At 31.8% G+C, this 27,415-nt stretch overlaps 1 protein-coding gene and 2 long non-coding RNA genes across 7 annotated transcripts in view; 2 read left to right on the forward strand and 1 right to left on the reverse strand.

Moving 5' to 3' along the window:
* LOC143051646 (uncharacterized) overlaps nt 1-27,415 on the forward strand; it is a 45,972-nt gene that overhangs the window by 9,254 nt on the left and 9,303 nt on the right. The gene's annotated exons all lie outside the window — the stretch shown is intronic.
* On the reverse strand, nt 361-25,986 carry LOC143051643 (uncharacterized). Of its 4 annotated transcripts, none has more exons than XR_012970867.1 (3): nt 25,824-25,986; nt 1,674-1,879; nt 361-668 (listed from the first exon to the last, which is right to left on the reverse strand). It is a non-coding gene; the product is annotated as an uncharacterized LOC143051643 (long non-coding RNA). The 4 variants fall into 4 exon arrangements; XR_012970866.1 differs by lacking the exon at nt 25,824-25,986 and adding an exon at nt 20,307-20,554; XR_012970868.1 differs by lacking the exon at nt 25,824-25,986 and adding an exon at nt 16,458-16,497.
* Nucleotides 9,013-24,584, forward strand: LOC143051642 (uncharacterized). Its single transcript, XR_012970864.1, has 4 exons — nt 9,013-9,112; nt 16,578-16,664; nt 18,611-18,695; nt 24,233-24,584. It is a non-coding gene; the product is annotated as an uncharacterized LOC143051642 (long non-coding RNA).

Raw genomic sequence — 27,415 nt, forward strand, 5'->3', positions numbered from 1 at the left:
TGTTTTTATATTTATCAAGAGGCATCATAATCATGTTCATTAAATTCTTTCCTTGTCAGACTGTTACTGATCTCAATTAAAACCAGTGAAAATTGCAAGTAGCTTTTGGTTTCTAGTAGTACTATTTTGATAAGATGTGTAATTTTTCGTCATTTCTTTTGATGTTCTGTCATATCCAGTCAGACTATTTCACATGTTGAACTTTACTCACAATTATATTTCATCTGTAAATGCTAAATTATGCAACTTCTAATGCAGGGAGACATGAGGGTTTAATACTAATTTTTTAAATGTATAACTAGTTTTTATCTAATACAGTATATTTTTTAATATCAAAATAAAAATAACTAAAACTGAGTATTTAATAACAATATTTATTTGCAATTTTTTTCGTTATCTAACTTCAGTTTGCCTCAACTAAATGTTATGAAACTTATAAATCTAGGAAATTTGTAGAACATATTGTTGTTAATTGACCATGTTGATTTGCCATAATTTATCACATTCACACATATTCATTGCAAAAACATCTTCTTTTTCATAAGTGTCTACAAGAGCTTGTGTTTCTGTATCTTTTCTTTAAAGAATCATCATGATAGCTTCTGTTCCCTTCACATTCGAGACATAAATGAGATCTTCAGGAAAATATCTACTCCTTATATCTTAATCTGAAAAAACAAAACAAAAAATATGCTTTGACATAGTTTGACATATTTTTACAAGATTGTACATACTTAATTCAGAAATGTCTTGCCTGCTTTATGGTCATGATTGAACTTTCTGTTGCATGTTTCAATCTGAAGAATATACCACAATTAGTTCCTAAAACATATACACATGACTAAATTTTTCTTCCAACATGATTTTTATTTATTTACTAATCAAGGTGAGAGTAGACAATGAAAAGTAGATAAACATATATAGATTACCGTAGCTTCTCAACTTTAATTTGATATCAACAAAATGTATTGTGGCAATTTCTCAAATATCAGTGGTGGATCCAAGGGGAGGGTTCCGGTGGTTGAAACCCCCCTTTTTTTGAGACGATCAATGCACTTGAATGGAGACATATAGTTTGAACCCCCCCTTTAGAAATGTCTGGATTCACCCCTGAATATAATACAGGTTACCCAATCATCACAGTTGGTTGACCATTATGGATAAACCATTTCACAGATGATATCGGATGTTTCTTACTTCGTACCTACAATCCCCTTTCCTTTTCATGAATGTGACCTACCGAAATAGACTATATACCAAGTTTGTAATAACATGTGCAACACGAAGGGTGCCACATGTGGAGCAGGATCTGCTTACCCTTCAGGAGACCCTGAGATCAACCCCAATTTTGGTGGGGTTTGTGTGGCTCAGTTTTTAGTTTTTAATGTTGTTTCTAGTGTACTATTAATTGTCTGTTTGTCTTTTTCATTTTAAGCCATGGCGTTGTCAGTTTATTTTCGATTTATGAGTTTGAATGTTGCTATGGTATATTTCACCCCTCTTATTTTTAACAGGAGGTTTTAAAATAAGCTGTAATTAGCAATGGATGTTAGTAGCCATTTAATTCTTTTAAATTAAAACTAGTCTGAAGTACTGAACCATGTTTGATTGAAATATTTGTAGATGCTATAATGACACACTTCTTCAAACATCAGTAACAGTTATAATCATACCTTTGCTGACTTCAGCATTTGGTTATGTCTTCAGTTTCTTTTCTCATCTGTCATAGTATCAATATTATATATGTAGCATACCACCATCTTGATGCATTCTGTATTACAAATAGTTACAACAGTTTTATCGTAGCAATCTTTTGGTGTTTTTTTTTATCAGGAACTACATGTTCTATATTCTGGAAATCTTACAATGCATGGAAAAGCTGAAATTATAAATTAGGTAAATAAATTTAAATTAATATGAAACGACACAATCAGCTTTATTAATGATAAATGTGTACTAAGTTTCAAATTGATTGGACTTTAACTTCATCAAAAACTATCTTGACCAAAAACATTAACCTGAAGTGGGAAGAATGGATGGACAGACAAACTTCAGACGAAAGGACGCACAGACTAGAAAACATAATGCTTCTCTACTATTGTTGGTAGAGCATACAAATTCATAAAAGAACTAGCAAAAAAAGGCACCAACAAAAAGAAACAAATCTAAAGTAATTGTCCATTAACCAGGAAACCCTTGTTTTCCCCCTTTTGTTGCTCCTAATTCATAAACAGATTGAGTCATAACTCCAATATTCCAACCCTAACTATCCTTTGGAGTTTTGTGGTGTGGAAACTTCAGGCAATTCTATAAACTGTTCTACAAATTATTGTCTGGACAATAGAAAATTGATTATTTGGGCCCCTTTTATACCCCTTTTTCCTACACCAAAGGGACCATAAATTAACCCCCAAATCAATCCAAACCTTCCTTTTTGTGGTTTCAAACTTCAAAGATTTATATTTACTTATGCTAAAACTATTGGCATTTTTAATTAAACTTAAGTTATTGGCAAATTTCCAATGGATTTTATTAATACCGAAGTTATATATGTTGGTAAATTTCAAAATCACATCTTTAAGGTGGTACCCAACACTTGAACTAAAATTAATTTGGCTCGTTTAATTTTCTTAAAATTTTGACAAAGTATTTACTTTGACCCTTTGACAAAAATATAAAAATTTAAATTTTTTTGAACCAACCGTTTTATCAGAAAAATTACACTGGTTATATAGCAGTTTGACAAACACTCATTTTGATCATTGAAAAGCTTAATATCCCTTTAACAACACAACGTAATTAAAACGTTTAGCTGACTTTACAGAGTTATCTCCCTGTAGTGTTAGGTACCACCTTAAAAGTTGTGTGAAATAATTCAAATATAACTTTTGGATTACCTCCCTTACACAGCTTTCAAATTGTCTTGACTATCCTTTAACCAGAAAAATAATTGTTTTTCATCTTTTTTGCCCCTTATTCATAAATGGTTTTATCTATACCCTCAGCCAATCCTAACCATCCCATAGTAGTATAGAGCATTGGGGTATAATTTCAGAAAGATCATACACTTTTACACAAGTCATTAACTTAAAACTACAAAAATGCTTGTGTTTGGCCCATCATTCTTGACTGTTTGCCCCATAACCCTAAAAATAAATTCCAACCTTCTTCAAATCTTATAATATTTAACATTGTGGTACAATTTCAGAGGAATTGAAATACTTATACACAACTTATTGTCCTGAAACTAGATAAATGCTTGTTTTGGTCCCCTTATCCTAAACCTTAGGGACCATAACCCCCAATATCAATCCCAAGCTTCCTTTTGTTGTTTTAAACATTGTGTTAAAATTCTATTCATTTCTATTAACATGATTAACTTATACTAAAGTTATTATCTGGAAACCATCCGTCTTTGAACGATGCTCAGCTGACCACAAAGACGATGTGATACCAATATAATTATATGATTGCAAAAATTTTATGGTTGTATAAAAAGGTATTCTAGACTTTAAACTAGAGGCTCTAAAGAACCTGTGTCGCTCACCTTGGTCTACATGTATGTGAATATTAAACAAAGGAAGCAGATGGATTCATGACAAAATTGTGTTTTGGTGATGGTGATGTGTTTGTACATCTTACTTTACTGAACATTCTTGCTGCTTAAAATTATCTCTATATATATTAAACTTGACCCAGTAGTTTTAGTGGAAAATGTTAGTAAAAATTTACAAATTTTATGAAAATTGTTAACAAGAGGCTGTCACAACGACAGCAAACCGGATTTATTAATATTTATTTGTGTCCTGGCAATATCACAAGAACCATAACTGATGTATGGTGAAAGTGAAAATCGTTAATATCAAATTTGACCTCCATTTTGTCATCAGTATCAACATATTAAAATTTGAAAAGCTTAGATTGAATGGTTCATGAGTAAATGCAACAACGTGAATGGAAACGCCATTTTACAATCTTTCAAGAACCATAACGCCTGAACGGTAAAAGTCAAAATCGTCATTATTGAAGTTGACCTCTATTTTGTCATCAGTAACAACATATAAAAATTTCAAAAGCTTTGGTTGAATGGTTCATGAGAAAATGCACGGACACGACTGGAAACACCATTTTTCAATCTTTCAAGAACCATAACTCCTGAACGGTAAAAGTCAAAAATCGTCATTATTTAACTTGACCTCTATTTTGTCATCAGTTACAACATATTAAAATTTGGGAAGCTTTGGTAGAACAGTTCATGCGTAAATGCACGGATACAACTGGAAACTCCATTTTTCAATCTTTCAAGAACCATAACTCCTGAACGGTAAAGATCAAAATCGTCATTATTGAACTTGACCTCCATTTTGTCATCAGTAACAACATATTAAAATTTGGGAAGCTTTGGTAGAACAGTTCATGCGTAAATGCACGGACACGACTGAAAACTTCATTTTTCAATCTTTCAAGAACCATAACTCCTGAACGGTAAAAGTCAAAATCGCCATTATTGAACTTGACCTTCATTTAGTTGTCAGTAACAACATATTAAAATTTCAAAAGCTTTGGCTGAACGGTTCATGAGTTAATGCACGGACAACATTTGATTGCCGCCCGCCCGACCGCCCGGCCGCCCGCCGTACATCCCCAAATCAATAACCGACATTTTTGTCACAAAAATCCGGTTAAAAATTGACTATAAAGGACAATAACTCCATAGGGGATTAATTGACCTTGTTGACCATTTCGGTCATGTTGACTTATTTGTAAATCTTTCTTTGCTGAACATTATTGCTGTTTACAGTTTATCTCTATCTATAATAATATTAAAGATAAAAACCAAAAACAGCAAAATTTCCTTAAAATTACTAATTCAGGGGCAGCAACCCAACAATGGGTTGTCTGATTCATCTGAAAATTTCAGGTCAGATAGATCTTCACCTGTTAAACAATTATACCAATTATACCCTTGTCAGATATATGTTCTAAATGCTTTGGTTTTTGAGTTATAAGCCAAAAACTGTATTTTACCCCTATGTTCTATTTTTAGCCATGGCGGCCATCTTGGCTGGTTGGCCGGGTCATCTGACATATTTTTTAAACAAGATACTACAATGATAATTGTGGCCAAGTTTGGTTTAATTTGGCCCAGTAGTTTCAGAGTTCTAGAAGATTTTTGTAAAGGTAACAACGCCGGATGCAAAGTGATGGGAAAAGCTCACTAGGCCCTTTGGGCTAGGTGAGCTAAATATTACTTTTTTCTAGTTTATAACTGAGTGAAGGCAATATCATATATACCCAATAAATCATCAAATTCGAAACATATTTCTATGTTGATTAAAATGAAGCTTTTTATTATTTGATGCAAATTTTATGTTCGGAGAGCATTTTCCAGTATTCATTTAGGAATTACTTGATCATCAAAAAAGTGGTGTTTAAAATATAATACAGGGGACTCATATTCATTTTAACTTTATTTCGTGCTGCTTCTTTTGATTTTACACAGTTAAGATGGCTCAGACTTATTCAAAGTCTCTATCAGAATGCCGTATTATTTTAATCTTTACAAAGAGTACCTCAAATTTGTCGAAAAAAAATAGGGGTTCCAGACCATTTAAGCTCAAAATTTTACTTTCAAAATAGGTACAAGCATGTTAAAGGGACCATTTTCAATAAAATGAAAATAGAGGTGCTGACATATTTTTATGGAATATCAAATAAAAACTGTCTGTGACACCTCAGGTGTGACCTGGTCCAAATCTGTAATGTACAAAGCTGAAATATAGCTTCAAATATTAAGCAAATACAAGGACTTATATACATGTATGCGTCCCTGGCAAATACAAGGGTCACCAATAAGGAAAAATTAAAATTTTGCCTTAAAACCCAAATTTTGGCGGGAAAATGGTGAAATTGGGTGAAATGTCAATTTGAGCCTTTAGCAGACCTGTACAGAAATTGCTAACAAAACCACATAGAAGCACATTTCAGAGATTCAAGTAAGAATTGTATAGCTTAAAATTTATAAAAAAAACATAAATATTTAAAAGTTTATAGGAAAGGTAATTGTTCAATAACATTGTAAATTATTCTCACTGATTTTTGTGATAATTGTCTTTTGATGGATCAATAATAAAAAAACAAACTTTTTGTTTTGATTTATAAGCTAGTAGTCAGCTTGGAATTAATAAAAACAATGATGTCATGGATGTACGAACTGTAAATCACGAAAACAGGAATTTAATACAAGGATTTACAAGTTCGTTTAAAATTACATTTTGTATATATTCTGAGACTTGTATTAAAAAACAAATTATTTTGTTAAAAAATACCAATGAAGATAAATTAATACATTGTACTCCAGTGTTCTAGCTACTATCATGACAGTGACTAAGCAAATAGATAATAAATTGGTTGTGGCAATACAAAAATTCAGCAAATTTTTCAACAAACTTTAACATGTAATGTTCAAATAATTAACATTATGCAACTGGAGTACAAAAAAAAAATCAGAGCAAATTGATCAAGGGCGAACAAGTACAAGTGTGAGTGATAAATTTGTCCTGGTAAAATATGTCAGGACTCAGGACGGACAAATATTACTATATAGTATAAAAAGTCCATGGTTACAGAATTTACTAGTATATATATATTATTTAGTCCGATATTAGTTATATATGTCCCCAGACTAATTTTCCTAGGTAATCATGTCCTATAAAATCCTATAAAAGATTCAATTACTTGCATTTGCAAATTTAAATCTTATGTTTTAGTAATGTTTAAGAGTCACATAGTTAAATTTTTGATAAAATTTATGTCCCCAGACTATTAATTTTCCCACAAAGTCATGTCCATGTCATTAGAAGTCCTAGGTTTAAATGTCTATGCCTTTAATTTTTAAAAGTGAATATGAATGTAATATGTTTTAACATTGTTATAGACAAAACGAAAGAGTTGTGTATCAATCTGTTACAGCTAATTTCCTAAAGCATGTAGAGCAAGACTTAAGTTAGCTTGCTTGCTTTGTATTTAAATTATACACTCATTAGGATAATATCCAATTAAATTCAAATATTAAATATACAGGTTAAACTATGCCTATATATATATATTATATAAAGATGACCATCATGTCAATCTTATTAACAAAGCTTGTATAAACAATTATACAAACAAAGAAGGCAAGCCAACCAAAGTTTTGCATTACATGCATTAGGAAATTAGCTGTAAATAAAATTTGTCTCCAGACTAATTTTCCTAGGAAATCATGTCCATGTCATATTTTCCTAGAAAATCATGTCCATGTCATTAGTATTGAACTCCTAGGTAAAAATGTCCTAGTCCAAATAATTATAACAGCTTGAAAGGCTATTATATTTTTTGTCTTTGAAGCCTTACTTCGACGAACTAAGTAAGGCGTCAAAGAAAAAAAATCTAAAAGCCTTTCAACTTACAAGACGTCATAATTTGACGAAGTAAGGCGTCAAAGAAAAAAGATATAATAGCCTATCAAGACGTCATAATTATTTGGACTAAAAATGTCCATGTCTTTTATTATAAAAAATGTTATAAGCAAAGGAAACTGAATATTTATGTTTTTAATAATTAGGTTATTAATGAAATATTCTTAATTTTTATTGGAAAAAGAATTCTTCTATTTTCCAATCTTATCTATAAAAAAAAAATCTTCTATTTTAAATATATTTTATGATACAAAAAAACTATTAGAAAAACAAGTCTTGTGACATATTTTCCTAGGAAAACAAGTTACAAACATAAATTACTAGCTATGGACTGATTTTCCTAGAAACATTTGTCCTGGGACATTAATTCCTAGTAAAATCATGGACATGGACTTAATTACATGTAACTAGGAAAAAAAGTCTGGAGAACAAATTTTACAACCGGACCAAATTTACTGTTACACTATTCCAACTAATTTAATATGACGTCTGGCAAGGCGTCCCATAAAAAAAATAAAAATAGCCTTGCCAGACGTCATAATTATTTGGACTACTGTTACACTAGGACCACAGGCACTAGACGTTCCCCCTTTTATTAATTTCTTGATTAGCTACTGTCACGGTGTATTTGTATATACAGAAGAATTCTAGAGTTTTGTATCACTTTGACAGTCAAATCCTGACACAGTTGTAGGAAGGCGTCCCAGAAAAAAATTAAAATAGCCTTGCCAGACGTCATAATTATTTGGACTACTGAGTGACACAGCAGACCAACCAGAGACATATATACATGTATATATGTCTCTGGCCAAACTGAGACCAGATACCATTTTTATTCATGAGTTATGATCAGTATCAGATATAAATGAGGGGGAGGACAGGGATAAGGGAGACATGGAGAAAGGAGGTAGGAGAAAGGGGTGGGAGAAAGGGGGATAGGAGAAAGGAGAGGAAGGTTGGGAAAAAGGAGAAGTTGGAGAAAAAAATAAAATATGAAAAAATAAAATATCTCTTTTTTCCGGTAAATTAAAAAAAATAAAATAAGGAGAAGAGGGGTAGGAGAAAGGAGAAGAGGGGTAGGAGAAGAGGGGTGAGAGAAGGAAAAAGAGTACCCCCCTGTCCTCCCCCTCATAAATGCATTTTCAGATCCTTTTTTCGCTTGTTCTATTAAAATCTTACCACGTAAATTCCTTAACTCTCTTTTTTATTTAATTGAATGTTGATTTTGTTTGCCTCAAAACAAACTGTTTTTCCTGTGAATAATTTTCAATCTCCTTGCTTCTAGTATGAAAAATTTGCAAATCATCTTTGACAGACGACGCGTGCACGAATGGCAATCTGTCAACAATGTTCTAAATGCACATAAAAATAGTCCGCTGTCGAGTTTTAATTTGATTTAGAATGACAAGACATTTCATCGTTCTTTGTAGAACAAACCATGATATCAATACACGTTTGTATTTTATTGATCTTTCTAGGGATGTTGCGACTTTGATAATAAATATGCGTGTAGTAATATGCCCTAACTTTTCTGTACGAAAGGAGACCGTAAAGACAGAGCAAACCTCAGGAGCAAACGAAACTTGAGGATGAAGATGAAGATGTGTTGATAAGATCTGATACGTAAAATGCATAAAACTTAAATTTTCTCGGTACAAAGTCACTTACTATTATTTCTCTTTCAAAACTGCCATTAAGGAAACACGCATTAAAATACCCGTTTGGAAAAAAAGGGGGGGGGGGGGCCTGATATATATATATATATTAAGCCGTCATGTTAAGAATGTAAATTATTTGAATTAATATGGGGAAGTTTGTTGAAATGTTCGCCGATTATGGCCATGTAATTGTTTTCCATTGATTTGTGACTAATAAACTTTTGAGCTGCAAAAAAAATCAGTTTCTTTTAAAGGAGCTATCCATTTGATTTTTAGGGGGGGGGGGGCTAGAATAAAATTAGAAAAAATAGGCAGGACAGGAGTTTTGAGTAAAAAAAAAGGCAGGATGACACACTTGCAAAAAAAAAATAAGACAATTTTGGTAAAATAGTCAGGATAAATAAAAAAAAAAGGCAGGACCAGAGACATATAAAGGATACAATGTATTATATGTCTCTGGCAGGACCGAACACAGTGAAAAATAAAAAAGCAGGACAGAGATTACAGCTAAAAAAAGGCAGGACAAAATTTACATCCTAGCCCCCCCCCCCTCCCATAAAAATCAAATGGTAGCTAAATGGAGCTACCATTTGATTTTTAGGGGGGGGGGGGGCTAGAATGAAAAGTTTTGTCCTGCCTTTTTTTTTTAGTTGTAATCTCTGTCCTGTCTTTTTATTTTTCAGTCTATTTGGTCCTGCCTTTTTTTATTTCTTAGCTTATCCTGACTTTTTTAAAATAATTGTCATCCTGCCATTTTTTTTATTTTTTTTTGCCAAGTTACTCATCCTGCCTTTTTTTTTTTACTCAAAATCCTGTCCTGCCTTTTTTTTCAAATTTCATCCTAGCCCCTAATTATGATTGACTTATTGCAACTGTAAAAGAGAGTACAATAAATTGAAAAATAAATTAAAAAAGGATTTTTTTCATTCCTTAATAAAACAAATAAATGAGATAAACCCAAAGAACACCAAAAAAATTTGGGGAAGCATTAATAATTACAAAAAAAAGAATAATAATTGTGAGCCTGCTATTTCTGCCAAAGAATAGGAGATTCACTATAGAAATTTGCTTGCTTCAAGTAATGATGATACAACTGATACAAATCAAAATATAGAGAACAAAAATCACAACTTTTCTAATACATCCCTTAATGTCCCTATTACACGTAAAGAAATCAAAGACTGTATTAAGAAGTTAAAAAAGGGAAAATCTGGAGGTCCTGATTTGATAATTAATGAATTTCTAAAGGTGTGGTCAAACACTCTAGTTTTACTTTTGACAAAACTTTTTAATAAGATACTTAACTCAGAAAAATTCCCCAAAATTTGGAACATTTCTCTATTGACATCAATTTATAAATCTGGTGACCCATCTGATTGTGGGAACTATAGAGGTATAAGCATAACAAGCTAGCTGTCTTGGTAAAGTCTTTACATCCATTTTACAAAAACGACTTAGTGATTTTCTTGAAACACATAATTTATTATTTTCAAATCAAGGTGGTTTTAGAAAAAAATTACAGAACTGTAGATCATGTCTTTATTTTAAAAACAATAATAAACAAATATTTGTTTAAATTTAAAAAGAAACTATATGTGTGTTTTGTAGATTTTAAAAAGGCTTTTGACAGTGTCTGGAGATCAGCTCTGTTCTTAAAATTACAAAATAAAGAAATACAAGGCAAATTTTATAATATACTGCATGACATGTACTCTAATACCTTATATTCATGTAAATATCAAAATATGTTTACCAAGCCTTTTCTTGATAATCAGGGTGTCAAACAAGGTGACAGTTTAAGTCTAACTTTATTTACTGTAAATTCAGAAATTATTGGGAGGTTTTGATTATTGCGAAAAATGTGACAGACTTGTAAATGCAATAATTTTAACTCGCATTTTGAAATCATTGATATGAATTAAACAGGATTTTTCTCAAAATCATTATAATTAAAATCGCATTTAAGTCTAAAATGACAAAATCACAATAATAAATGCACGCAATAATTTCTGAATTTACAGTAATATATTTGTTGATGACATAGAAAAATACTTAGATACAAACTTATCTAGTGCAGTAAAGGAGTAGGTTCATTAAGACCCTTTTTTTGGCCCCAAAATATAGCAGTTTTAGAAAGTTGTGAATATGCAATCGTTAAGATATTTATCGAAAAGTAGAATGCTTTTGCTACATAAATATGGGCTGTTTTTGACAATACAACGCACATAAATTGGGTACTAGCATCATCAAGTCATGCTAATTTACTGAAATCTTCACAATTTGATCATTTAAGTTAAATTTTAAACGGTTTCCGTCTTAAATGGAAGTGGTCGCATTCGTGTTCATCCATAATATTGAACTGTAAGTTGTATTTGATGATAACACATATTATATATAAAAGTTGAGGATGAACACGGATGCGGCCACTTTCATTTTAGACAAAAACCATCTGAAAAGTGACTATTTTTGACATATTTGATAGATTTTTCATATTTAAGCTTGAATTGGAGCGTTTTTAATGACGTAATCAGTTAATCTTTCCTATAAACTAATTGAATCAATTGAAATAGACACTTGAGTGTTTAAAAAGTGTCTAAAATCTTTCGTTAGATGAACTTGAAAATTTAGGCCGAAATCAGGCCTTACCGGACCTACTCCTTTAAATGGTCAAAAAGTGAACCATTTATTGTATGCTGATGATTTGTTATTGATATCGGAATATGCAGATGGTCTCCAAAACTCTCTTGATTCTTTACAAAAACATAGTACTGAATGGAAACTGGACTTGAACCTTAAGAAAACGAAAATTATAATTTTCTCTAAAACTAAAAGTAAATTAAAAAAACGTTTACTTTTATTACAGTTCTAATGCAATTGAAATTGTTGATTGTTATAAATACTTAGGAGTTGATTTTCATAGCTCTGGAAAATTTATACAAGCAGTGTCAAGCCTCTCAGATAAAGCTAAAACAGCATATTTTGCATTGAAGTCAAAACTTCCATATAGTGAAAATTTGTCTGTTAAGACTTATCTCCAGCTTTTTAATTCAATGATAACTCCTATTTTAACTTATGGATCAGAAGTATGGTTATCAGAATTCAAACCAAATTTTGAAGCATTTATAGACAAAAGTAAATTAGACAAAACACAAAACTCCATATTTAAAAACATACTTGTGGTTCATGGAAAGTCTTCCAATCTAGCAGTGCGATGTGAATTGGGCACTTTACCCATTAGCATTAAGGGACGACATCAAAAGTTCAATGAAGGATAAAAAACTTAATTCACATAGTTTTTTCACTGACCCCCACACCCCCCCTCTTAACTTAATTTGGGAAAAATTGATTGACCAATAGGGATATATGTAAAATCGATTTGAGATTAACAAAACTTGCAGCAATGTTGACCCCCCCACCCCCAAACTACTTGATTTAAGTTTTTTATCCTACATCGACCTTTTGATGTCGTCCCTAAATGTTATCAACTTATGTATAAATATTATGAGCGTCTCAGTAATATTGGTGAACAGTCTGGTGGTCCGCATGAAATTTTCAAGGCTGCTTTTGAAGTGGACAAAACTCTCACAAATAGAGAAAATTCATGGTCTTATAAACTATCTGAATTAATGAAATATATTGCAATACCATTTAAAAAGCATTGTAATAGTAATTTCAAACAGAAACTAGAAGATTTCTACAAAAATAAAATTATATTTGAACTTTCTACAATGTTCTAAAATAAAAGATGGACACTGTGGTAAACTTTTATTTTTTAGTAAAATTTAAACAACAAGAATATTTAAATTTTAATATTCCTAAATACCTTTAACCCTTTCCTCAATGATGACGCCTTTTGACGCCACCCCCTTACTCAATAATGACGCCTTTTGACGCCTATGTAGTACCTCAGTTGAAACACTTTGACTACAAAGTGTCTGCAGTTGACTTAATAAAATTGGTATCCATTATGAAAAGGAATATCATAGGAATATATATATATCCGACTCAAATTTATTTGATGAAATAGTTGTTTTTCGCAATGCCTTAATACTTTAAAGCATATGTTCAGCATTTTATCAAAAAAATCCTATGCGAATCAAGTATGCAAAAAAAAAAATTCAATGGAGGAAAGGGTTAATTGAAAAAAACTCACTAAATTAAGAATAATGCACACTCATTAGCAATAGAATAACTGGGAGGTATGCAAGACCAAAAATACCATCTAATGAGAGATTTTGTAAATTTTGCACAGGAAAAATTGAAAATGAGATTCATTTCTTGATTGAATGTCTGCAATATAACAAAATTAGATCTAAATATAAAATTAATGATATAAATTTAAATAATTTGGATGAAAATTTTACCAAAATGTTAAATCCTATGTCTGAAAAGGAATTAAAATCTATTTGTATGTATATTGAAGAAGCTCTTGATTTGAGAGACCACCATACCGTTTCATCAGATAATAATCCTTGACAGTAGTTTGTCCATATACATATATATATATAGATATCTTATATTGTGTGTTTTAAGTAAATATATGAAAATCTAGAATAATACTGAAATATAAGTCTATGGTATCAATATCAGTTTATAATGTATTTGTATACATAGAATTGGCTTGACTTGTTCCATGAATCTTTATTTCATTTGTGTGTTGTTTTAATATTATTAATTATCTGTATTTGGATCACGCCTCTATTGAGCTCTTTCCAATAAAATATTGAATTGAATTGAATAAACAGGAATCTCGGGAGGGGGCACTTCCTATACATATAAGGTGTCAGCTGGGAACAGTATATTTAATACATGTACACATGTTCCCAATGCATAGTCAGATCCTTGCCCCCCCCTTTCGTGGGAAAAAATTGGTTTATCAGAGGCGGATTTATCATTTAGGAGGGGGCCTTCCCCCCCCTCCCCTTTTTTTGGAAAAATTTGGTTGCTTATATAGGAAATCACTGAAGCGTGACTGGAGCGGCCCCCTCTTAGGTCAGTCAGTGGGCCCCCACTTATGAAAATTTTTGGATCCGCCATTGTTTATATATAGGGAATCATTGAAGCATGACCGTAGCTTAAATTTTCACATTATTATACAGTTTTCCATCAGAAGCTTTATTTTGGCTAGCATACCAATTGCTAATATATTTAGTGTGAATTAATTTGCTAGATATGTTCAAAAATTTATATTGTCCGAAATGTTTTACTTCTTGTTTAATTTCAAAAACTTTTTCTACTAGCAAATGAGAACTGGCAGAAGAAGTTATGTTAGATTTGTGAAGCTCTTGGCTGCATTTATAAGCATCTTTCAATAGATTGAATTCAGTTGTAAGATTTTCAAATCTATACCAGTATTTTACAATTGACTTTACAATATCATAATGTAAGGGGAAAAGACTGAAGTGGGGACCCCCTCTTAGGCAGTCTATGGGCCCCCTCTTATGAAAATTTCTAGATCCGCCATTGTTTTCTAGTTTAAAAATATGTGAATAGGTGTTGAAAATATTAAGAAATATATTAAGTCAACAAATTAAAAAGAAAATGTGGTACACTGTATGATTGCCAATGAGACAACTCACTATTATGTTTCTAGATAGGCAGAATCAGGGGGCCCGGTCTGACAACACCTTTTGTTAGAAAAATTTAGTTGATTGTATATAGGGAATGACTCGAGTAGGGACCCCCTCTTAGGCAGTAAAAGGTCCCCCTCTTATGAAAATTTCTAGATCCACCATTGATTTCTAGTTTAAAAATATGTGAATAGGTGTTGAAATATTCAGAATATTAAGTCAACAAATTAAAAGGAAAATGTTGTATACTGTATGATTGCCAATGAGACAAATCTAGTCTCTAGACAATAGACACAATTACATTAGAAATTAACAACTTTAGGTCACTGTATGGCCTTCAACAATGATAAAACCAGAAACTACTATAAGTTACAATAAGGAGGCTCGAGGGTACATGTATTAAAATTTAAGAGAAAAATAAACATTTATTTTTTCATTACAAAGGAGTAGATTCAGTAAGACCCCTTTTTGGCCCCATAATATAGCAGTTTTACAAAATTGTGAAAATGTAATCCTTAAGCTATTTATTGGAAAGTAGCATGCTTCTGCTAAATAAATATAGGATGTTTTTGACAATACAATGCATATATCAGGTACTAGCATCATTAAGTAATGCTAAATTACTGAAATCTTCAAAATTTTAGATTTTTTGGTAAATTTTAGACGGTTTCTGTCTTAAATGAAAGTGTAAATTTTCCCCTTACATTATGATATTGTTATTATTCGTGTTCATTTATAATATTGAAATGTTAATTATACCCCATGCAACGAGTTGCGGAGGGTATAATGTTTTTGACCCGTTCGTCCGTCCGTCAGTCCTGTTTCTTGTCATCACAACTCCTTTCAAACCATGCATCAGAATTTCACGAAACCTTTTCAGATAATAAGGACATACTATGTAGTTCTGCATATCGACGGGAAATTGTGATTCAATTTTTTTTCTAGGAGTTACGCCCCTTTGAACTTATTTGCTTCAATGTACTTCTGCAACAGTTTGTCATCTCAACTCCTCTGAATCCACACAACAGAATTTCATGAAATTTTGTAGATAATAAGGACATACTATTTAGATGTGCATATTGGCAGGAAATTAATTTTTCTTATACAATTTTTTTCTTACACTAATTTAATTTCTCCAATGACAATGTGGGGACGTTGGGTATGTGAGTGTGCTCACTAAGGTTCTTTAATTGTATTTAATGATAATACATAATATATATACATGTAAAGGTTGAGGATGCGGCCACTTTCATTTTTTGACAAAAACCATCAGAAAAGTGACATTTTTTGGCAAATTCAATAGATTTTTCATACGAAAGCTTGAATCTGAGCGTTTTTAATGACTAAGTCAGTCAAAATCTTTCACATTAACTAGATTGAATCAATTGAAATAGACAGTTAAGAGTTTAAAAAGTGTCCAAAATCTTTCGTTAGATGAATTTGAAATTTGAGGCCAAAATCGGAACTTTTCTTACTCCTTTTATTTGTTACCTTATCATATGGTACAAAAATAATTTAAAAAAATCAATTTTTGATGGCCTCAGACGAATTGTAAAATGTAGATATCATTAAAATTGCTCAAAATTATCTCCCTTTGGTATAAAAATGCCATTTTTGGAACTCATCCGTGACCTTTATTTTTTATTATTATTTTCAATTAAGCTGTTCTTAAACTAAACTATTGTAAAATTTGAGCGATTTCTGTAATTAAGTTCTCTTATTTCGGTATTACCTCTATTTCTGCTATTAGTTCAACAGAAAAAAGGTACCTTTACAAAAATGTATGCTTCTTTCGAAGGCAGGTTGTGAACGGTGACCCCATTTTTTTTTTATTAAGTATAAGATTTAAGTACGTTTATCATTTTTACAGAAACAATTTTTCCTTGTAGATGTTGCAGATACATTCATACAAATGATGTTGAAGAAACAAAGAGAAAAGGAACTTGGACTGTACCATTTTGTTTGCAGCTTCTAAGGTGAAGTATACTTATTTAAATGTTTTGTAAAAATAAGAAGATGTGGTATGATTGTAAATGAAACAACTCTCCATGAGAGACCAGTGAGACAAAAATTAACAACCATAGGTAACTGTACATCCTTCAACAATGAGCTATACAACATCAAGGACTTGAAATTACCAATGAACAACTTTGGGCCTGATTTATTAACAAAACATTGAACGATAAACTGTTATGATATACAGCAACAAACTACTGAATTACAAGCTCCTGAATTGAGACAGACACATGGAGTTTGTAAAACATTAAAAATGGTTGCTGGCACGAAACTCTCCTTCTAACCTATGACAGTGGTGCAACATTTCAACTAGCAAACTATAAAAATCATTTGAAAAAGGCTTAATTCTAAGATCAATACAAAGTCAAAGCACAATAAAAAATCCTAAAACAAAAACACATGAAATACACATCTGAGATTTATAGCAGTTACTGAAAGCATGTTCTAATAATAAATATTTTATCCTTGTCCTTACACAATGGACTGAATTTCTCTTAAGGGCATACCGTACAGTTTTGATCCTGTATTTACAAGTTCGTGAAAATTTGCATATAGGCTATTTTTTACCTGATTAAATCAAATATGTAATAAAAAATATACCTTCATGTGCTACTTTTTGAGAAAAATGAGGTCGAAATTTTGTATATTTGCTCAAAATTCAGATATGTGGCCGTATTTTCTTTTTTCGAAAAAAAGACATATTTTTTTTGTTATAAAAGATAAACACAAATTGTTTTTTGTTAAAGTCATATGAAACGAGTGAGTGGTGAAAAATAATGTTTGTCCAATTCTTGAACCAATGGATGTATACATTCATAAACTTAGTCCTATGTGCACGATTTTATCATTATTTTCGCAAATATATCATATAATCGCCAATTTTTTTCTCTCTCTGTTATGATTGAACAAATATGGCTGCTCATTAAATGCCATGATTTGAAGCCGAGTTTAACCGATTGTCACCTTATAGTAAACAAATCACAAAAAGCATGGGTATTGAGCACGTGTTTAACATGTATAATCAGATATTTGTTTATTTCAATGACAGATCCATGCGTATTGTGGTCACCGGATTTTTACGAGGAGGGTTACGCTCGGGTCACTATGCATACGGAAAATATGTCGGCAAATTGCTTGCTGGCAGCAAGCAATTAAAAATAAGTACTCTTCTTCTAAATGTGGACAAATTAAAGAATTTTCCTCAGAAAAAAGTATATATGTACATAAGTTATTTAATGAAAACTAACCATTTAGTTATAAAAAACATATGCATATTTTTTTTTAATTTGAGGTTTCTTATGACTTTAATAATCGGTAATTTCTGTATTTTATAAGTATCCTATAAAATTATGCATTTTTTATTCCGAAATAACTCGTATTTATCAAATGTTCATGAATTGAGGAAAAATATGTCATTTTTGGCTTTATGTTTATTAAAATTAAAAAAAATCCTAAATTTGGGTCACATAATCTCCCTGCAAATTGAAAGTCAAACAAATTGCTGTTTTGAAAAATTGGGTTCCATGAACTCGTTTTCAAATAAATTCAGTTTGAATGATCAAAATCAGTCGAAAAATGCATTTTTCCCTGGTATGTTAAAGTTTGGTGTCGCGAAAATAACATTTTGCATTAGCAACGTCATTACCTCCTCTGTAACTGTATCGTATGCCCTTAAAAGCTAACCTAGACCTATAAATGAATGATTATAGCCATCACTTGATGTCATCTAAACAAATAGCATATAGATGGAGAGAAATTTTAGTTTAAGTCGCAAAAATGATCAACAAGAAAAGATCATCAAATAAGTATCATGAATGGTTGAAATTGTCAGTCAACTCCTAATTATTTAATAAATTAGCCACAGAGTTTTTTGTAAGGTCTAGTTTTAATTAGGATTTTATTGTAGATAAAGGAGATAAATTTCCTCTGTTGACAAAAAAATGTTTGAGGAGTCGGAAAGTTTGACTGAAGATTAAGGATATCAAATGAAGGTAAACATAAATTTAAAGTAATGTTTATATTTGTATTAATACATGTACCTCGAGTATGCATCAAAGATGTATTGGGTAAGATGGTAATAACTGTATGTGAAACAATAAAATTTGTTTAAAGTGGGCAGTACATGTATATTAAAACATACCATCAACATTTAAAAGCACAACTAAAAATGCAATCATAAAAGCATCTGCAAAGTTTCATAGAAATCTGTGAAAGTATGACACAGTATCCATGGTATCAGTTATTTGATGTCCATGTCATTCAAGGTGGATATTGTGTCATTGGCAATAGACAAATTTCCTATTTACATGTACCCACTTTAATCGGAACAAATTTGAGGGAAGTTAAATGTTTAATGCATATGCCATTATGTTTTCTATACATGACTAAATCATCAGAAAACAGTAAACCTTCCCCCAAAATTGCACCATTTATATTTTTGAATTTACTTCTTTCGGGTGTTTGTAGTGACAGAGTACCAGGATGTCTTACCACAGAGAAGGTATTAAAACCTGTTGAAAAAACATAGAATCCGAGTCAAAAGTTGATAATGTGAAAATAGACTATTATACCACATCATCTTATTGTCGAGCCTGCAACTTTTGTTGCAGAAAGCTCAACATATATATAATGTTCTGGGGGCCAGCAGAGGAGTTAGCTGAATTCTTAAAAGCTTTATATTTTAGAAGGATGAAGACCTGGATGCTTCATACTTTGAATATATATATACCAAGATGCCTCAGGTTACCAAGTTTCTCTCAGTCACATGTCCAATGCCTTTGACCTAATTTTCATGGTTGAGTGTCTACTTGAAAAAAAAGTTAAGATTTTTATACGACTGCAAAAATTCAAAATTTTGGTCGTATATTGGTATGAGGTTGGCGTCGTTGTCGTTGTCATCCGAAGACATTTGGTTTTCACACTATAACTAGTATAAGTAAATAGAAACCTATGAAATTTAAACACAAGGTTAAAGACTAGAAAAGGAAGTTTCAAATTGATTTTGGGAGTTTTGGTCCCAACAGATTAGGAGTTAAAGGGCCCAAATAAGCATTTTTCTTGGTTTTTGCACAATAACTTTAATAGTATAAGTGAATAGAAATCTATGAAATTTTAACACAAAGTTTATGACCACAAAAGGAAGGTTGTTATTGATTTTGGGAGTTTTGGTCCCAAACAGTTAAGGAATGAGGGTCCAAAGGGTCCAAAATTAAACTTTGTTTGATTTCATCAAAAAATGAATTATTTGGGTTCTTGTATATATGTCAAATCTAACCGTGTATTTAGGGTGCAATCAACAGTTTTTTTCTATGACATCATATTTTGAGGGACCATCTATAATTGACCCTTAGTGGTGTTAATGTTAATGACGATACTTGTATAAAACTAGATATCATTAGAATCAGAGTTTTCTTTAGTTTATAATGAAATAAAAATAAATTGTACTTTTAATAGTACCAAAAAGTTTTATCCAGAGAAAATGGGAAAAACATTGCCTAATCTATGCATAAAAAACATGAAATCAGGCCATGTGCACACCCATGCAGACATGATACATGCACATTTTTCATATTCAAAACAGTATGAATTTCATAGGTTTTTACCTGGTCTTTCTAAAAATTTATGCTTCAGGCTACGTTCGCCTGCTTCGAAAAGAGATACAGTGGGTGCAAATAAGTTTTGCACTTTTCACTGACAAAAAAACAGGATGTTTACAGTTTGTCTCCCCTTAAAACATGTGTATTTAATCTAATTTTTAAAAATTATTTTAATCATTCAACCTGTTTTAATTGAAGCTAATTAACTTAATTTTACAATTAAATATAAAAAACATGATACTTTTTTACCAATTATGTTGATAAAAAGGGACTTCCCTCCAAGTCTATTTTTAGTTGGGGGAATTACCCCTAGTTTTTTATACGAAACTGTTTATAGCACCCTTAAATTTTTAATTTTTGGTCCTGTTTTCAAATTGGTCTACATTAAGGTACAAATGGTCCAAAATTAAACTTTGTTTGATTTTAACAAAAGTTGAATTCTTGGACTTCTTTGATGCTGAATCTAAACATGTACTTAGATTTTTGATTATGGACTGTCGGTCCAAATCAGGGTTCAAATTAAACTTTGTTTGATTTCAACAAAAATGGGGTTCTTTAATATGCTGAATCTAACCGTGTATTTAGATTTTTAATATTTGGGCCCGGTTATCAAATTGATCCACATTGACATGCTTGAGGTCTAAAGGGTCTAAAATTGCACATTATTTGATTTCATCAAAAATTGAATTCTTGGGGTTCTATGATCATGATGATATGCTGAATCTAACCATGTATTTATATTTTGGATATTTGACCATAATAGGTAAATGTCCAATTTAAAATTTATCAGTTTTTTTCTCGCCTTGACGGAGTAAAAAAATGAGACATAGGTATGGTGTTCCCCGCAGCGGCAGCATCAACTATGTATTAGTTTGTGATTAGGTCAATTTATGGTGAACCACTAGTGGTAGGTGAATGATATTTGGTATGCAGTTGTATAAGCATTGGCATATCTCATTTTCATGGAGATTTTTTGACTCCGCCTCCTTAGTCATGGTCTATAGACTTTAATAATTTTGCTAAGTTAATATGTATTAGTTTGTGATAAGGTCAGTTCAAGGGGAACCATTAGTGGTAGGCCAATGTTAATTGGTGTTCAGTTTTATAAACATTAGCACATCTCATTTCCATGGAGAATATTTGACCCTGCCCCCTCAGTCATGGTCTATTGACTTTGAAACTTTTGCTTAGTTTACATGTATTAGTTTGTGATAATATCAGTTTAAGATGAACTGCTAATGTTAAGTCAATGATATTTGGTATGCAAATTTATTGTCATTTGAAAGTGTTGTTTTCATGGAGATTATATAGCCCCATCCCTGATCATGGTTCATTGACTTTGAAACTTTTACATAGTTTAAAAGTTAATGTTTGTGTTTAAAGGGAATTACTTATTATGAGTCAATGGAAATTGGTATGCAGTTGTATTATATTTATCATTGGCACATCTCATTCCATGGAGATTGTTTAGCCATGTACCTTCAGTCATTGTTCATAGCCCTGAGACTTTGAATATTTGCATAACTTACATGTTAAAATATTGCTATTTAATTTCAACATTGCTTTATCAAAATTACATGAATATTTGCATAACTTACATGTTAAAATATTGCTATTTAATTTCAACATTGCATAATCAAAATTACATGAATATTTGCATAACTTACATGTTCAAATATTGCTATTTAATTTCAACATTGCATTATCAAAATTACAAAAAGGCAGTGGCGGATCCAGGGGGGGGGGGGTTCCGGGGGTGCGCACCCCCCCTTTATTTTTGCCGATCAATGCATTTGTATCGGGACATATGTTTTGCACCCCCCCTTTGCCCTGGGTGCCCTGGGTTAGCACCCCCCCCCCCCCTTCGAAAATTCCTGCATCTGCCCCTGAAAGGCGATGCATATCTCTGTGATAACAGTTTATTAAGTGTAAGTTCTTAGACCACATTCATTCTGTGTCAGAAACCTATCTTGTGTCAACTATTTAATCACAATCCAAATTCAGAGCTGTATCAAGCTTAAATGTTGTGTCCATACTTGCCCCAACTGTTCAGGGTTCGACCTATGTGGTCCTTTAAAGCTGTGCCCTGCGGAGCATCTGGTTTGTAAAGTGAAATTCTCTCTTATTATAAGTAATAGGATAACTATATTTGGTATGTGAGTAGCTTGCAAGGTCCTCATGGCTGTCATACAGTTTTCACTTGACCTCGCCCTCCTTTCATGGATCAGTGAACAAGGTTAAGTTTTGGTGGTCAAGTCCATATCTCAGATACTAAAAGCAATATGTCTAGTATATTTGGTGTATGGAGGACTGTAAGGTGTACATGTCCAACTGGCAGGTGTCATCTGACCTTGACCTCATTTCCATGGTTCAGTGATTATAGTTGAGTTTTTGTGGTTTTTTTTCTGTTTTTCATATACTATTTGCAAAAGGTCTAATATATTTGGTGTATGGAAATAAAAACAGAATGATTGTTAGGTGTACATTTCTAGCTGTTATGTGTCATCTGCCCTTGACCTCATTTTCATGGTCAGTGGTCAAAGTTAAGTTTTTGAGTTTTTGTCTTTTTATCTAATACTATATGCAATAAGTCTACTGCTATAATAACTATATTAGGTGTATGGAAATATATTAGTTGTATGGAAGAATTATTAGCTGTATAGATGTGTGCCTTGTATGGTTCATTTCACCTTGCCTGTCCTTGGCCTCATTTTCATGGTTTAGTGGTAAATTTTTAGTTTTTTTGGTTAATGTTAAGGTTATGTTTCAATTGTAATAAAGCTTTATTTTAAGGACTACAAAAGAAGGCGAGACATTTCAGCATGTGGTTTTATATTAAACATTAGAAAGAAGCTACAGATTAATGTTAACTGCAAAAATACTAAAATCCTTTATTAATTAGATCATGTAGATACAGGAAATGAAAATATTTTGAAATTTTTTATCATAAAAATGGTTATGCTCATATATTCAAGTTTCACTAAATTCCAAGAAGGGTTTCCACAAATAACAATGACTGATTTTCAAAATGATCATCATGTAAAAATGAAGAGATGTGCTAAGATTGCCCATGAAAACTATCTTTATGAACAATGACAGTTCAGTGGTTTGCTTTCAGCCTTTAGCAAAAATAATTACCATATATATTGTAATAAGCTATTAATAAAAGCCCCCCATTGTAAAATGTTAAACAATTAAAAAGTAAAAAACAGCGTCCTGATTTTTATAAGTTCGAAGAATAAAATTGAGTCATATTATGGTATGATGTTGTTGTTAGCGATGTATGTCGACACATATGGTTTCCGGATAATTATAAAGTTAAAGCGAATGGATATCCATGAAATTTTACACAAGGTTTAATACCAAAAAGGAAGGTTGGGTTGATTTTTGGGGTGATGGTACCAACAGTTTAGAAATAAGGGGCAAAAAAGAAGCATTTTTGTAGTTTCCAGACATTAACTTGTGTGCCAGTGTACTAATCTCTCTGAAATTGTTCTTCAAGGTTCCATATCACAAAGGGTAGACTGGAATTGTTTAAAGGGGTAATTGCCTCAAAATTCAGGAAATAGGGGGTCAAAAACAAGCATTTTTCTAATTTCCAGACAATATTTTGTGTTTAAGTGTATGGATTTCTTTAAAATTGTACTGCAAAGTACCATACCACAAAGGAAAAGGCTGGGATTAAGTTTTGGGGTAATTACTGAAAGGGGGTTGAAAAAAATTGGGGGAGGGGGATTTTTTTCTCCTCAAAATTTTCAACAAAATCCAAATACAGACAGTCTATCAAGCTTGAATATTGTGTCCAAACATGCACCAACTGGTCAGTCAAATAACAAGGCTTCGCTGCACATCATTTTCTTAATCATATTAATCTGACATGTTAAAGTTTGTACATTATGAAGTTACTAAATTGTTGATTTTGTGTATTTCAGATTATTATTGAAAAAAGAGCACTATGAAGTACTAGGAGAATTTGATAACATCTTGGTGAAATAGTCTGACTGATTATGACAGAACATCAAAAGAAATGACGAAAAATTACACATCTTATCAAAATAGTACTACTAGAAACTAAAAGCTACTTGCAATTTTCACTGGTTTTGAGATCAGTAATAGTCTGACAAGGAAAGAATTTAATGAACATGATTATGATGCCTCTTGATAAATATAAAAACATATTGACTGCAAAATAATTACCAGTTACCAATTACATCTGTTGTTTACAAAATTTGTTATTTGGAAATATCTGTTGAATGTTTTGAAATTAAAATGTGTTAACTTAAATGATTTAAGAATTGAAGTCTTTAAATGATACAAAATCAAGGATACATGGAATGATTGCAATTGAGACAACTACTAGCCCTGCATAATAGGGCACTGATGTAAACAAGTACAGGTCACCTGAAGTCTTCAACAATAAGCAAAAGCCTTAATTTAAAGATTTACATGGGATTATTAAGTCCCAAGATAATGGTATCTACATCATTTGCTGTAAAATTTTTGTTGTATGTTTCTGATGAAGGTTAATTAAAATAAGCCCAGCACACCTAATTTGTGAACTGTTTTCTTTTAATTTCAAAACAGAAAGCTAATAGACAAATTTAAGCAAAAAACATAAAAAAGGAAATCCATTTAATATGGCAGACAGCAACCAAACACAACCAGTGGACATAATGAACATTTTTTTGAGTGCTCAAACTGCACTATAACATTAGACACAAAAACATCTTATATAATGCTGGATTACACAAAAGTGTTTAAATTATCTGCTCTTCTCTGGTGTTTAAAAATTGTACAGATTTGGTGTCACAATATCTCAGTTACATGGGTTAGAATTCCTGCATGGGAAGAACAAAAAAATTGCGAAAGCAAACTTACAGATCTTACATTTTTGGGTTGATGTTTTGACGACTTGCATGTACATGTACAATATATACAAAAAGTTAGCTGCTATTGAGACAAAGGCAACAAATAAAATTGAGAAAGGAAATGGTGAATATGTCAAAGCGACAACCACCCGACCATAGAGCAAACAACAGCCGAAGGCAACCAATGGGTCTTCAATGTAGCGAGAATTCCCGCACCCGTAGGTGTCCTTCAGCTGGCCCCTAAAATATGCATAATAGTACAGTGATAATGGATGTCATACTAAACTCCGAATTATACACAAGAAACTAATATTTAAAATCATACAATACTAACAAAGGCCAGAGGCTCCTGACTTGGGACAGGTGCAAAATTGCGGCGGGGTTAAACATGTTTATGAGATCTCAACCCTCCCCCTATACCTCTTGCCAATGTAGAAAAGTAAAAGAATAACAATACGCACATTAAAATTCAGTTCAAGAGAAGTCTGAGTCCGATGTCAAAAGATGTAACAAAAGAAAATAAATAAAATGACAATAATACATAAATAACAACAGACTACTAGCAGTTAACTGACATGCCAGCTCCAGACCTCAATTAAACTCATTAACCATGTTTATTATAGATATAATAACAATAAACTAAAATAATACTTACCACTTCTAAATGATTAGGAACTTTCAGGAACTAATTGCAGCTACTGTCCAGGTTATGTTAAACAAATTTTCAGCTCCAACTGATCTGTTCAGTGAAGAGTTTTTATCATTTAAATAAAATGTGAACACATTCTAATCTTTTGGCAGACGTGAATATTCTCATGTGGCATTTATACCTATATGCAAGGGTACCTATATCTGGTGGTGATGATACACAGTGATAATTAACCATTTTTTTCTTCTTTTTGTATAATTTTGAAAAAAAATGGAACTTTTTTCAGCATTTTGGAAAAAAATAATTTTGAAAATTTTTCATGTTTTTTTCATTTATTTTATAAGAATTAAATTTTAAAAGATTTTTTTTTTTTAAATATTTTTTTTTTTTTTTTTTTAATTTTTGAAAAATTTAATTTTTTTGAAATATTTTGCATTTATAAATTTTTTAAACTTTAAAGAAGTTAGTTTTAGTTGCCTTCGTCCATGCAAGCATGGACTAAGTTAGCCTTGGTTGCCTTCGTCCATGCATGCATGGACTAAGTTAGGGTTAGTTGCCTTAGTGCATGCATGCATGGACTAAGTCTGTTGTGTTAGTCCATGCATGCATGGACTAAGTTAACGTTAGTTACCTTTGTCCATGCATGCATGGAGTAAGCTTAGTTTCTAAGTTTTCATGTTTACAAATCATGAAAGGTTTAGCCATACTATCAAGTTTTGCAATTTATTTCCTAAGGTAAGTTATAATGCACAATATGTATGTAAAACATAATTAATAGGTTGAATATGAAAAAAAACAACTAAACAGAAAAAAAAGGTAATTACATCAAATTAAAAAATAATTGAACTAACACCATGAAATTAAGAGGTAAGAAGAAATGGAGGTTTTCTAGAATTGATGTTGATTTCCAGTTTTATTTAATACCTTGTTTATAATGTATGTCGATTCGATGAGTGAATCCTCTTGTTTTAGTATTTTGCTGTTACATCACTTTTCCATGTTAGTTGTAGGGTTGGCCGGCTATATTTGTTTCTCCTTTGAATATTTTACATTCAAACTTTGTGTGTCAATGCCCTTTGAAGCTTTGGTCTTAGTTATGCTCATGTGTCAAGACTATTCGATGACCTATAGCTGCTTACTTATACCTCATTATCTCTGGTAGTCCGGCCGATTGGTGCAGATATAGAACAGAATTGCTCACTTGATGAGGAAAGCATGAAATTTTGCACAGTAGTTCTTGGTTATATACCCTTTGATTTCAGCTATGGACCCACTCTGAAAATTCCAATATGGCCGCCATTTTCTTACGTCACTTGTCGCGTTTTCATCTGTCGTACCCACAACATCGTCATTTTTTTTCTTTTTAATCAATAGGTGTACCTTTCTGCCGGCGGATTAGACTATTTCCATCATTTAAAATGATTAAGGGGCAACTATTTCCTTGCCAACTACGTGCGAAACCAATTCGCAAGTAGTCAGCGAGCATGGTCCTAAAATGCACTCCTGGTCAGCACTTCTATTAGTTTTAATGGTAACAGTCATTTCTGATTTTGGCGGAACTATGATAGTTCGTTTGTTTCAAACTTGCTGAGTTGAAA

This window comes from Mytilus galloprovincialis, chromosome 11 (genome assembly GCF_965363235.1).
Source record: "Mytilus galloprovincialis chromosome 11, xbMytGall1.hap1.1, whole genome shotgun sequence".
NCBI classification, from domain to species: Eukaryota; Metazoa; Mollusca; class Bivalvia; order Mytilida; family Mytilidae; genus Mytilus; species Mytilus galloprovincialis.